Below are 13,327 nucleotides of genomic sequence, written 5' to 3' on the forward strand. Positions count from 1 at the left end.
CATGCAAAAGCTGAATTCCGAATTAAGAGGAAACCTCCTAGAGGGGGAATTTCAAATATTTTTTCAGTAAAATGATTACATTAACTTAACAAATGTTCTCTGAAAGGCAAACCCACGAGATACGGACAGAATGGAAGAAATTTTTCTATTGTGACCTGAATACAAGAAAGTGTAGATGCAAAAAAGGCAGAAATATGTTTTTCATTAGAGGAGTTTCAAAGCATGCTGAAAGGCTTGGTCTTCCATTTTCTATTACTTATTTCAAGCTTTTTGTGTATTTTTTCCACAGAAATTGATGCTGTAGCCAGTGGCGTAATATGGGTATCAGCCGCCCAGGGCGGAGGAAAATTTTGCCTCCCCCTTATTTAGGTATTATTATTATTTATTGTGAAATTTTGCCGCTCCCTTAAAGTGCCGCCCCTGCCGCCCCCACTACGCTACGCCACTGGCTGTAGCTCTTTAGTTTATGAGTCCACATTTTCTTCAAGAGGACCATGACCAGTTACTACAGAGTCTTCAAATCAAACATGTTTTCAGTTAAAAGGAATTGAAGAAATTTGGAAAAGCTAAAGGAGACCAAGAATTTTTAAAAAGGCTACAGACAGATTTATTTCAATGACTTCATGGAAGAAAAAAACCAAAGACAACTAAGCAAATGAAAGTCCGTAAATCTTGGCACTATTATAGTAATGACAAAACGTCTAATTTAGCATATGTTATTGAGTAAAGAAATTTTCGGGGCATTGTTTAAGCCAGTATTTCTCAAACTTTTTGATCCGCGACCTCCTTTTGCACTTAAAAATTTCAAAGGACCCCGAAGAATGAGTACGTGTAGAAAAACATCCCGGAGGGAGGGGGTTAACTTAAATTCAGGAGGAGTTAATTTCTTTTGTTTAATTAATCTATTCCATGTTGAAATTTCTCCCCGTTGCGTGTCGCTTTGCGTTGAATTTTTGTCAATGTTAAGACTAACGAAATTTTTTAAAAAATTATTTCTTTATTTTTCACAAACAAAATAAATATATTGAAAAATATAAAAACAAAAAACATTATATTTCGGAAGTTAATCTAGTCTCAAAACGTTCCGATTCAGCACAACACAGTCCTCGGAAAAACAAGCAAAACTTACCACTCACGATGGGAAAAAAGTCTCGTTCTATTTTCCTCCTCTCTGGTTCATATGGAGGTTATAGCCTTATATTCGCCTTTCCTCCGAAGAGTGGTGTCATGATCGTTATGCGACCGAAGAGCCAGCCGTTTATCTCACGGCCTAAACGTACGCGCGGGAAACCGTGCCTTCCGGGAGGACTTTTATGGGGAACTGGCCTTCTATTCAGTCGTTATTGGCTAGGAGAAAACCCGGAAAACTCCTAGCAGCCAGCCTGTCCGAGTCGCGGCGCGAACCCACGACCGAACTTCCCAGTGTTTAGGGTCTGGGTCACCACTACTATGAGCGGTAACGGAGACCACTCGCCCACTGGTGGGGCAAAAGTCTCGTTCAAATACTGTGCGTCTTTAAGTACCCTCTCGTGGTCACGCCAGTGCTGCCAGCTAAAAACGCATATCAACTAAAATAATATCGGAGTATCCCAAGACACAGCCAAATATTGCAGCGCCACAGCACTAGCGGAAATTCGAATTTGCCGACTGAAACGCTTTCGGTTGATCGGTTTTCGGATAACGACGCTCTACTGTATTTCTAACTCGACTTGCCTACAGACGCAACGCTGCTAGCGAACACTGTTCCAAATGACAACGCTGTTCTATCATAGTTTAGGCGGAGAGTGGAACTCGGGGATTCCCCAACAGCGCACAAATTTATGTATATTATATTTAGGCTCATATAAATAATAAAAACAATATAAATATTTAAATATGTGCAATTTATTTAAGTAAAAATTATTTTATATATTTTTTATTTCTATTATTTCTAAACATGAATCCATCAGTGGCGTGCCGTCATTGGAAGCGATGGAAGCGCCGATTCCACCTTCCAGTGACTTTCCCTTGTATTTTATAAAATATAAATTTTCATATTTTAACGTACTTTGAATTAATTAAAATTAATATTTTATTATAACTGCATTATGTATCTTTTACAAATTTCTATACTACATGTGAAAAAAAACGATAAGATTGCTATTGTATAGTCGAATAATTCGGTGGCGGAAGGAATGTCGAAACCGGGTCAGTCTCCAATCAGCCAGATTATATAGGCATTAGCACATGCGGTTTACAGTGCACCAACCTCACCCGGTTTAGCTGGTAGAAGCGACACACTCGTAAAGAGTACAGCTTTATATCCCGGAGCGGTTGTGGGCTGTTATCCGCCTGCCTGTCAACTTCCAAGCAGCCAGATTATAGGCATTGGCGCATGCGCTTTACATAGCACAAACGTCACAGTTTAGCTGGTAGAAGCGACACACGCGTAAAGAGTACGCGACTTTATATCCCGGAGCGGTTGTGGGCTGTTAGCCGCCTGCTAGATATTCGGCCACCCTCGCCCGATTATGTGAATCACGAGCAGACTAGATCAACGGCGGGCAACCCGCGGGCCAGCTACGGCTGGTGAAAAGTTTCTATCCGGCCCGCGAGATCTTTAATAGATTATTAAATTGGAAAAATAACTAATTAATAGTTATTTTTCCAATTCTTTGTAATTTTCGAAAACGATAAGAGAAATAAATGTAGTAATTAACTTTTTATTTATTTATTTCATATTTGCAGACTAAAAAAATTACGAGTTACAAGAAGGCGTCAATTAACTACTACGGCGCGGAAAAAAACGTAAAATTTATTCTGGCCCATGTTATAAAAAGGGTTGCCCACCCTAGACTAGATTTATAACAACCCAACCGATAGGAGTTTACTGGCACGTTTTTATGATAATTCTGTATAGTTGACAGGAGTTTAAAAAAACTCCATTAAAATATTTGATATATTTATTCTGCGTTTATTCCGCTCTCCCATCTTATATTACTTACGGATTTCAATGTTAAACCGGTGATATTACGATTTAGTATGTCCCATCTGTAAGGGGATGCAAAAAAAAACGTGTACAATTCTAGTACAGTGTTAAAAATTAACTGTTACTTTGGCAGCATCATTTACAACCAAATTTAATGAATGAGACGTACAGTACATACAATGGTACAAAAAAAAAAAGCTCTAGAATTTATTTTCCTTAAATTTACGATTTATATATCCGTTGTCATAAAAATTTGTCTTTCCACTGTTTTCCCAAGACTACAGATATTCAGGTACAAAGTAACTGGTTTCGACTTATTTCTACTTAAGAAGTGACTAAATAATTAAGAGATTAGGGAATGGGGACATAAATAAAACCCTGTTGAAAGAGTCAGAATTTTACTTCAACAAAAGCTTAACAGAACCAATCACTCGCTCAGTACAGTGGGAAACTAATTTCCGTGTACACCTGGTATTAAAACGAATTAGTTAGAAAACGAATGACTATTAAGTTTAACATAGTTAGATTTTTACAGCTACGGTGAGAAACGTTTAAAATTTACAACAGCCCTGTGACGTCCTTTGAGATATACTAGTGATGCGACAAAAGAGGCATTTGACATTGACCGGTATCGGCACCCTCGGGATTTGGCACGCACACACTCACTACACACCTACCTGGACTGTCACTAGTTCCATCCATTAGCTACTCGTATCAAGATATTTGACTAAGTGGATTGTTTTAAGATTTAAAAAGTAAAGAATATTTTATGTTATTTTTATGTACGTTTCTTTACAAAGCTATATTTTAATTATAATTTTCTTTAAAAGTATATTAATACAATCGAACAATACATTGCACCAGGTATGTATATCCACCGCACATTTTATTTCACCGAGTAAGTTTTTATAATTTATTTTTAATTTTAGCCCTTATATCGTGGCTAGCGATTCAGAATGTAATTGTGATATTAAAAATACATTTAGAGAAGTCTACAGTTTTTACTGGCTTATCGAACAAATGAATACGAATGGACCCTAGACCAGTAATTCTTAACAGGGGGGCCGCGGCTCCTGGGGGTCCATAAGAAGTTTGCCGGGGGCCGCGGCTCCTGGGGTCCATAAGAAGTTTGCCGGGGGCCGCCAAATTATGCAAAATTTCCTTCAGAATATAATAAAAAGAAAATTGATGTATAATCCGAATATCGTATTGAAAAGTGAAATAAGAAAGATATAAGTTTTTCTATTTAGTTTTTATTTATTTATTTTGTATTTCTTCGTACATACAACTTTGTTAGTACAGAAGAAATAAATGTAAGTATGCTACTTACACCGCAGTATTTACTTCTTTTATTCCAAAGCAATTTTAAGAAACTATTAATGCTTGGAATTTTAAAAATAATTAGGAAAAATAGTAGGCTTTGAAAATTTAAATATTTTTGCAAAAGATATGCAAAATCCTTACGACAAGTGGGCGTTTTAGTTTTAGTTTAGTTTTAGCATCGACATTGGATCGATTTATCGACATGTTTCTTATTTTATTTTCTGTTAAAAATTAATGAGTTTTCATGTTTAATTGTGAAGTTTGAATGTTATTTAAATAGATAATGAAATAATAAAGTTATGATTTACATTTATTATATAAAAAATAAAGCAATAATAAAAAAATCAATTTATTATAGATAAATTATCAAATTATCAAATATAAATTATTATTAAAAAATGGGGGTCACAAAAAATTATGAAATATTTGGTGGGCGGCGATTATAAAAAGGTTAAGAACCACTGTCTTAGACCATCACTGACGCGCAATTAACTGATTGCCCCTGGAAGTCGGCTTCTTACAGAAACACAGCTTCCCTGTCATCAAATGTCACGGCACGCCACTGGATTAAGCTAACAACCCTGGGCCATTTGCCAACGAGGAAGCCTTTCAGAAAGGCCTTCTATGTGAAACTATTCTTTATTTGAATGCTAAATACACGATGAAAACTCGGAAAACATTCTAATTTTTCCGTCAAAACTTCTGTTTTAATGTTACAATATGAAGTGAGTTTTTAAACAGCTGTTCCCAATTTAAAAAGAATAAAACTTAAAATTACATTGTAAATTAGCTAATGTGAGAACCGAGGGGGTTGAGCGGCGTTCTTGACCCCTCTTACCGGCTTCTCCGTCAGTGGATGGCTTTAGGAGGGCAGAATAGGGTGGGAGGGTTGATGAGGTTGTGATAAGGTGTCGGCTCAAGGATGACAGCATTAAACATAGAACTAATTTAATAGACAGATAAACATATACAAAAAGTACAAAAATGGAAGATACAGTTCTAATTACAAATATTCTAAAATACAGCTATAAAATACCAAAACAACAGTAATTGCTTGTGTCAGCACGACAATTCTATTTGGCGCGTGACCGCTCGTTATTAACGTTCGTAATACCAGTCTAACTTATGAACTATTCGGGTTGAGAGAGAGAGAGCGAGAGAGAGTTTATAATCTACGTATACTGTAATATACCTCTTAGACCGTTGTATAGGGCGTATCTTTACGCTCCAAGATCGGTAATTAGGAGGGGTGGGACGTAGAACTCTTGTCTTCGGGCTGGAGGCGACTGTTATGGCTTATGGTGGGACGGGTCCTATGTCTGCTGGCGGGCCAGGATATCTGGTTGATGTCCGCTGTAGAGTATGGCGTTCGCGACGTATTTGAAAGGGTAAAAAGGTCACTTTTGGAAGTGCCGCACAAATCGGAGGAGAAAAAGGTCGTCTTCTTGACCTTTCACGGAAAGAAAAAATTTAGAAAATTGGAGAAAGAAGGGAAATAATTTATCTCGAAACTCTAAAATTCACGAAAGCACTTAAAATCTCACAGCTAATGAAATAAAACAGCTGGCACATCTCATAGACCTATAAATTCCCATTGTTGTCAGTCTGTTTGTCTGCCTTTCCTTAATCTCGAGAAAAGAGTTAGATCGATGACAGGCACTACTCTATTGTTAAAGGAAAAGTGTGATGTACAGGGGCAAGACACTACTAATTTTGAGGTAGAGAAGATATATTTTAAATTGAATAAATTACAAATATGATTAAAAATTGCATCCCGGCAATTTTATAAAAAGGCAAGAACACTTAATTTTAAGGGTAGAGGTGAGTTTTTTAAAATATTGTAAGTACCAATAACTCACTCCACATATGCTCTATTGTCTACCCTTTCGAGTTCCATACTCCAAAATTTAATAGCATTAAATGCCCCTTATGTACTTGCCCCTTTTGACTTCTTTTCAGTTCGGGGGTCGAAAAAATTCGAGATTTGCAAAAGAACAAATTTAAAATAATATATTTTATTTGTTCAATTTCTTTAAAATTAATGCCTGAACATCTGTGCATCTGTGTACAGAATAAATACATGTGCAAATAATCTAATAGAGCAAATGTTGGTTTACCAATTATTAGTAAACATGTACTTCAACGTTGCGCTTAGATAAAGCTCGGTTTCGTCGTTCTCCCTTCTTTTTAACTTATTTAATTTAGATTTTACGCCGAATTATAAAAGTATACTCGATTTAGAATATTACAGACAAGTTTTTCTGTAATTTACAGCTTGACTTTGTGTGTAATCTTTGTCTCCGCTCGTGAAATCGAAGAGTTGTTTAGCTTGATCGACAACGATTATCTACGGGAATTGGTAAGAAATGCCGAATTAGAGATGGAAAAAATACGCGAAATTGAAAGCAAAGGTAAAATTATTCTATAAATATTATTTTGTATAATTTAGTTTTAAAAAAATTCCTTTTTTCGTTTGGGATTTAGTCGTATAATATTATAATCACCGAACAGTTAGCAGATTCCTTATCTTTTCCGAATTATCTCTGTCTGTTTAACGTTTAAATAAGAGCTACAGAGCTATATATTATTTAGGCATATAAGGTGCTCCACAAAAGTATAGAACAGCTGCAAATTTACTATACCAAGGTTAGGAATACGCAGCAAACAGCAGAAATTGTATGAAAAAAAACTGATTTTAAACACCGCAAAAGTATAGAATTGACTAGTGAATGAATGCAAAGAGCATTAAATACTACAAAATATTTTAATTTAGTAATTTATTCGCGCATCTTTACTAATAACATCGAAAATGCATTTGGCGCGCTATCAATAAGGTTTTTTTTATGATCGACGCCTCGAAGGAGTTCCGAGCATTGCTTGTTTTTTTTAAGTGTTCAACGTCGGCATACTGACGATTTTGGTCATAAATTCGGCCAACCAACATTCCCCAAGCGTTCTCTACAGGTCTACAAAAGACTTGCCTTATTCCATTGAGTGGCCATATTACTCCCAGCAAAATAGAGTCGGGCAGCTTCGTACGTGGGCTTAAGAGCATTGGCACTTCTCTTTCGAGACCTAACAACGTTGTTGGTGTTGCGTAAAACTCTTCGAACGGTTTCCCGATTTACTCGAATACCCAAATCGTCCCGAATTTAGAGGTGAATTTAGAGGCTTCATTAACAATTCGCCCGCGATCTCGTGGAGTAAGCTTTGAAGGACGTCTCCTTCTACTCTTTGGTCCATAATTTGCAGGATTTGACAAATAATTCTGAAATATCTTTTTCGAACGCTTGATGCCGTTTGCTACTGCCTGATGACGGATTAAACCGGGCAATACTTTCTTGTAGAAGATTGGTTTGGGGCACCCCGTTGATGGGTGTAATTGTTCTTTATGTCCATGGGATTTCTCGTGGACATAAGCTGTAGAATTTATTTTCCTTAAATTTACGATTTATGTATCGGTTGTCATAAAAATTGTCTTTCCAATGTTTTCCCAAGACTACAGATATCCAAGTACAAAGTAACTAGTTTCGACTTATTTTTACTTAAGAAGTAGTTAAATAATTTAGCGATTAGGGAATTAGGGACATAAATAAAACCCCGATGAAAGAGCCGAAATTTTAAACAGAAGCTTAACCGAACCAATCTCTTGCCCAATACAGTGGGGTCTGTTCTCTTCGTAATATTACATGTAATAAAGACAGAAATTTTTCCAGTTCAATGAGAGTGACCGAAAAGTTGTAAATTTTGGAAATTTCCGTGAACACTTGATCCTAAAACGAATTAGTTAGAAAACGAACGACGGACAATCTGTTAAGTTTAACGTATTTAGATTTTTACAGCTATGGTAAGAAACGTTTAAAATCTACAACAACCCTGTCGCGTCCTTTGATATATACTAGTGATGCGACAAAAGAGGCATTTGACATTGACCGGTATCGGCACCCTCGGGATTTGGCACGCACACACCTCCCTGGACCGTCTCTGATTCCATTCATTAGCCACTCGTAGGGAGCTATTTCACTAAGTGGATTGTTTTAAGATTTAAAAAGTAAAGAATATTTTGTTATTTTTATGTACGTTTCTTCACAAAGTTATATTTAATTATAAGTTTCATTAAAAGTATATTCGTACAATTGAAGAATTTTTTGTACTAGGTATGTATATTCGTCACACATTTTGTTTTACGAAGTAAGTTTTTCTGTTAATTTTAATTTTAGCCCTTATATCGTGGCTAGTGATTAAAAAGTTTATTTTAAAAAAGTTTTGGCTCAAGACCATATAATGAAAAAGAAAACATTATTAAAAGAGAAAGACCGATGCCTAAATTAAATATAAATACGTCGACAAAAAAAATTCGACATTTTGACGATAAAATTTATGACGAATGACGATTCTTTCGTAAAATTGGAGCAATTTGGAAATCAAAGCGGAATAGAATTTAACATTGGTAGACAATATAAAATAAATATTGAAAATTATAACGAGATAATTACGATTAATAGATATATCTAAATTAATAGACGTTATATGTTTTTTTTCAAAGCGAGAATTGGCATTTAGAGAGCATAGGGAATTTATTGAATCTAATAACGGAGGTAATTATATTGAACTTTGTTATTTATTAAGTACGTCGGATAATCTATTAAAAATACATTTAAAGAAGTATACGGTTTTTACTGGCTTATCGAACAAACGAATACGAACGGGCCCTGAAGCGCAACTAATTGATTGCCCCTGTAAGTCGGCTTCTTACAGAAACACAGCGTCCCTATCATCAAATGTCACGGCACGCCACTGTATTTTATCCACACACATTATGGATTCTGGCCATATCCCGAAAGATCCTGATAGAGGAATACATGAACAATCTCAAAGTTTCAGATTCGGACTCGAACCGGTACCGCCTTGATTGATATTACTTTGTTTCTTCTTATGTGCCAGACACTGTCATAGCAAATAGCTTATACGACAATAGTGGAAACTCTCGTGAATTAGCATGTACCGTAGTGGCGACATCTAGCGATTCGAGGAGAACACTAACACCGCAGACTATGTAAAGTCTAACAAAACTTGCAGAAATGCAATTAAATAAATATTTTATCACCTTTAAACATGAATTATAAATTTATTTAGTAGGAAACGTGGATGGATAGTGATTTAAAGGAAGGAATAATACTAGTAAAGCAAATCAAATGCAATAAGAGTAAGATGTTTTAAATTAAAATCTGAGGTTTTAATTTAATTTTATTAAATTGAAACAACGTTTTAAAACAAAAATTTTTACATTAAATTAAAGCACATTGAACACCAAAATGTGTTATATGCACAGCTTGATCATACAGGTCATGGATAATACAGTTATTACATACGTGAAATCTTCAATTCGGCATTTTTTGTTCTCAGAAACTTTTATTATTTTTTGTCACATATGCTTTAATAAGGACTTTGAAATATTAATCTGCCAATAATTTAATACAATTGTCACAAACGTCTTTAATATTTGCATTCTTTAAGAAATAATTAATTAACTTAGTTATAATTCCATATGGGCTCTGTAACAAAAACACAGTATATTAAAATTGTTTTGAAATATTGCTGATATTTCTGAAGATAATCTTTTTCCGTAAAATGGTCGGAACACGCGACATAATTTCTATTTAAATATTCTGGCCCTTTCGTTTTCAAAATCTTGTCTAAATCGGACCTTCTGCTCTTAATAACCCACCGAGTGCATCTAAAAATCAATATAAACACATACGTTGAATGATAACAATATTTTAAAGGAGGAATGTTGATATAAATGAAAACAATCTAATTATTAATTTACTTGCACTTGTTTGTTTTTAGAGAGTCTGTTTGTATCTTATAATTAAAGCAGCCATACATAGTGCAAATTACACCTCTTCCGGCCATTCTAATTATTCTGAGATATAAAAATGTTTAAAACTTTATATTAATACCCAAAAACGTCTCTTCATACACGCGGTACAAATGGAGTGAAGTGTAGTTATCTCCCGAAACCACTAGATGGCGGCAGAAGCTTCCACTATTGTTGTAATAAGCTATTTTGTCATAGATCAGTCAGTAAACTAGACAAATTTCCAAAGTCGTAGAAAGTTTACTGATGAGTACAATGGCTATGTAACATCATATTTTTAATTTATTTCAATTAGAATATACGCTCTCCACCTCACATTAGTAGTGGCATGCCCCTGTACGTCATACTTTTCCGTTAACAATAGAGTCGTACACACGTGGCGAATCTGGCGGCCATGTTTGAGATGCCGAAGTCGGCGGTGTGCCATCAGTAAATGCAATTTTTATCTTATTATATGCTATTTTACGTATTTTATTTGTTTTCGTGTTTTTGGGCATTTAATTGTGTTATTTTTACCTTAAATTATGTGCCTCGCTGTTTACGTTTATCGGAATGGATATCGTTTAGTCAGCGCCGGATTAAGCCTGTAGCGGGCCCTAGACAAAATTTAAATTGGGGCCCTATTTAAATAAGTTGCTTCTAAACACATCTTATATAATGTGACATTAGCGTAGCTAGCATGGGTGACACCCGGTGCGGATATCGTGGCAGTGGCGCTTCCATCGCTTCCAATGACGGCACGCCACGTGCCGTCATTGGAAGCGATGGAAGCGCCGATTCCACCTTCCAATGACCTTCCCTTGTATTTTACAAAATATAAATTTTCACATTTTAATTAACGTACAGCATTAATTAAAATTAATTTTTTATTATAACTGCATTATGTATCTATTACAAATTTCTATAGTACATGTGAAAAAACGAGAAGATTGCTATTGTATATTCGAATAATTCAGTGGCGGAAAGAATGTCGAAACCGGGTCAGTTTTCAATCAGCCAGATTATATAGGCATTGGCACATGCGCTTTACAGAGCACCAACCTCACCCGGTTTAGCTGGTAGAAGCAACACACGCGTAAAGCGTCTAATTTTATATCCCGGAGCGGTTGTGGGCTGTTAGCCGCCTGCTAGATATTCGGCCAGCCTCGCCTGATTATGTAAATCATGAACAGACTAGATCAACGGCGGGCAACCCCCGGCCCGCGGGCCAGCTACGGCTCGCGCGAAAAGTTTCTATCTGGCCCGCGAGATCTTTAATGGATTATTAATTTGGAAAAACAACTAATTAATAGTTATTTTTCCAATTCTTTGTGATTTTCGAAAACGATAAGAAAAATAAATGTAGTAATTAACTTTTTATTTATTTATTTCATTTTTGCAGACTAAAAAAATTACGAGTCACAAGAAGGCGTCAATTAACTACTACGGCCCGCGGAAATAACGTAAAATTTATTCTGGCCCATGTTATAAAAAAGGTTGCCCACCCTGAACTAGATTTATAACTTAACCCAACCGATAGGAATTTACTGGCATGTTTTATGATAGTTCTGTATAGTTGACAGGAGTTTTAAAAAAATCCATTAAAATATTTGGAATATTTATTCTGCGTTTGTTCTGCTTTCCCATCTTATATTACTTACGGATTTCAATGTTAAGCCGGACGATTTAGTGTCCCATCTGTAAGAAGATGCAGAAAAAACGTGTATAATTTTAGTAGTGTTAAAAAATTAACTGTTATTTTGGCAGCATCATTTACAACCAAATTTAATGAATAAGACGTACAATGGTACAAAAAAGCTGTAGAATTTATTTTCCTTAAATTTACGATTTATGTATCGATTGTCATAAAAATTTCTTTCCACTTCTTTCCCACAACTACAGATATTCAAGTACAAAGTAACCGGTTTCGACTTATTTCTACTTAACTAGTAGTTAAATAATTAAACGATTAGGGAATTAGAAACATATATAAAACTCCGATGAAAGAGCCGAAATTTTACTTTAACCAATCTCTTGCCGAGTACAGTGGGGTATGATCTCTTCGTAATATTACATGTAATAAAGACAGAAATTTTTCCAGTTCAACGAGAGTGACCGAAAAGTTGTAAATTTTCGAAATTTTCGTGAACACTTGGTCCTAAAACGAATTAGTTAGAAAACAAACGACGGACAATCTGTTAAGTTTAACATATTTAGATTTTTACAGCTATGGTGAGAAACGTTTAAAATCTACAACAACCCTGTCGCGTCCTTTGATATATACTAGTGATGCGACAAAAGAGGCATTTGACATTGACCGGTATCGGCACCCTCGGGATTTGGCACGCACACACCTACCTAGACCGTCTCTGATTCCATTCGTTAGCCACTCGTAGGGAGCTATTTCACTAAGTGGACTGTTTTAAGATTTAAAAAGTAAAGAATATTTTGTTATTTTTATGTACGTTTCTTCACAAAGTTATATTTAATTATAAGTTTCTTTAAAAGTATATTCATACAATTGAAGAATTTTTTTTACTAGGTATGTATATTCATCACACATTTTGTTTTACTAAGTAAGTGTTTTTTTAATAATTTTAATTTTAGTTCTTATATCGTGGCTAGTGATTCAAAAATTTATTTAAAAAAAGTTTTGGTTCAAGACCATATAATGAAAAAGAAAACATTATTAAAAGAGAAAGACCAATGCCTAAATTAAATATAAATAAGTCAACAAAAAATTTCGACATTTTGACGATAAAATTTATGACGAATGACGATTCTTTCGTAAAATTGAAGCAATTTGGAAATCAAAGAGGAGTAGAATTTAACATTGGTAGACAATATAAAATAAATATTGAAAATTATAACGAGATAATTACGATTAATAGATATATCTAAATTAATAGATGTTATGTTTTTTTTCAAAGCGAGAATTGGCATTTAGAGGGCGTAGGGAATTTATTGAATCTAATAACGGAGGTAATTATATTGAACTTTCTTATTTATTAAGTACGTCAGATAATCTATTAAAAAAACATTTAAAGAAGTGTACGGTTTTTACTGGCTTATCGAACAAACAAATACGAACGGGCCCTGACGCGCAATTAATTGATTGCCCCTGTAAGTCGGCTTCTTACAGAAACACAGCGTCCCTATCATCAAATGTCACGGCA

The 13,327-nt window shown here is 35.1% G+C and overlaps 1 protein-coding gene across 1 annotated transcript in view; it reads right to left on the minus strand.

Annotated features, from left to right (window-relative positions):
• Positions 1-13,327, minus strand: part of LOC136970811 (uncharacterized) — a 424,253-nt gene that overhangs the window by 93,755 nt on the left and 317,171 nt on the right. The gene's annotated exons all lie outside the window — the stretch shown is intronic.

This window comes from Centruroides vittatus, unplaced genomic scaffold (assembly GCF_030686945.1).
Source record: "Centruroides vittatus isolate TY-2023 unplaced genomic scaffold, ASM3068694v2 contig_2190, whole genome shotgun sequence".
Taxonomy (NCBI): domain Eukaryota; kingdom Metazoa; phylum Arthropoda; class Arachnida; order Scorpiones; family Buthidae; genus Centruroides; species Centruroides vittatus.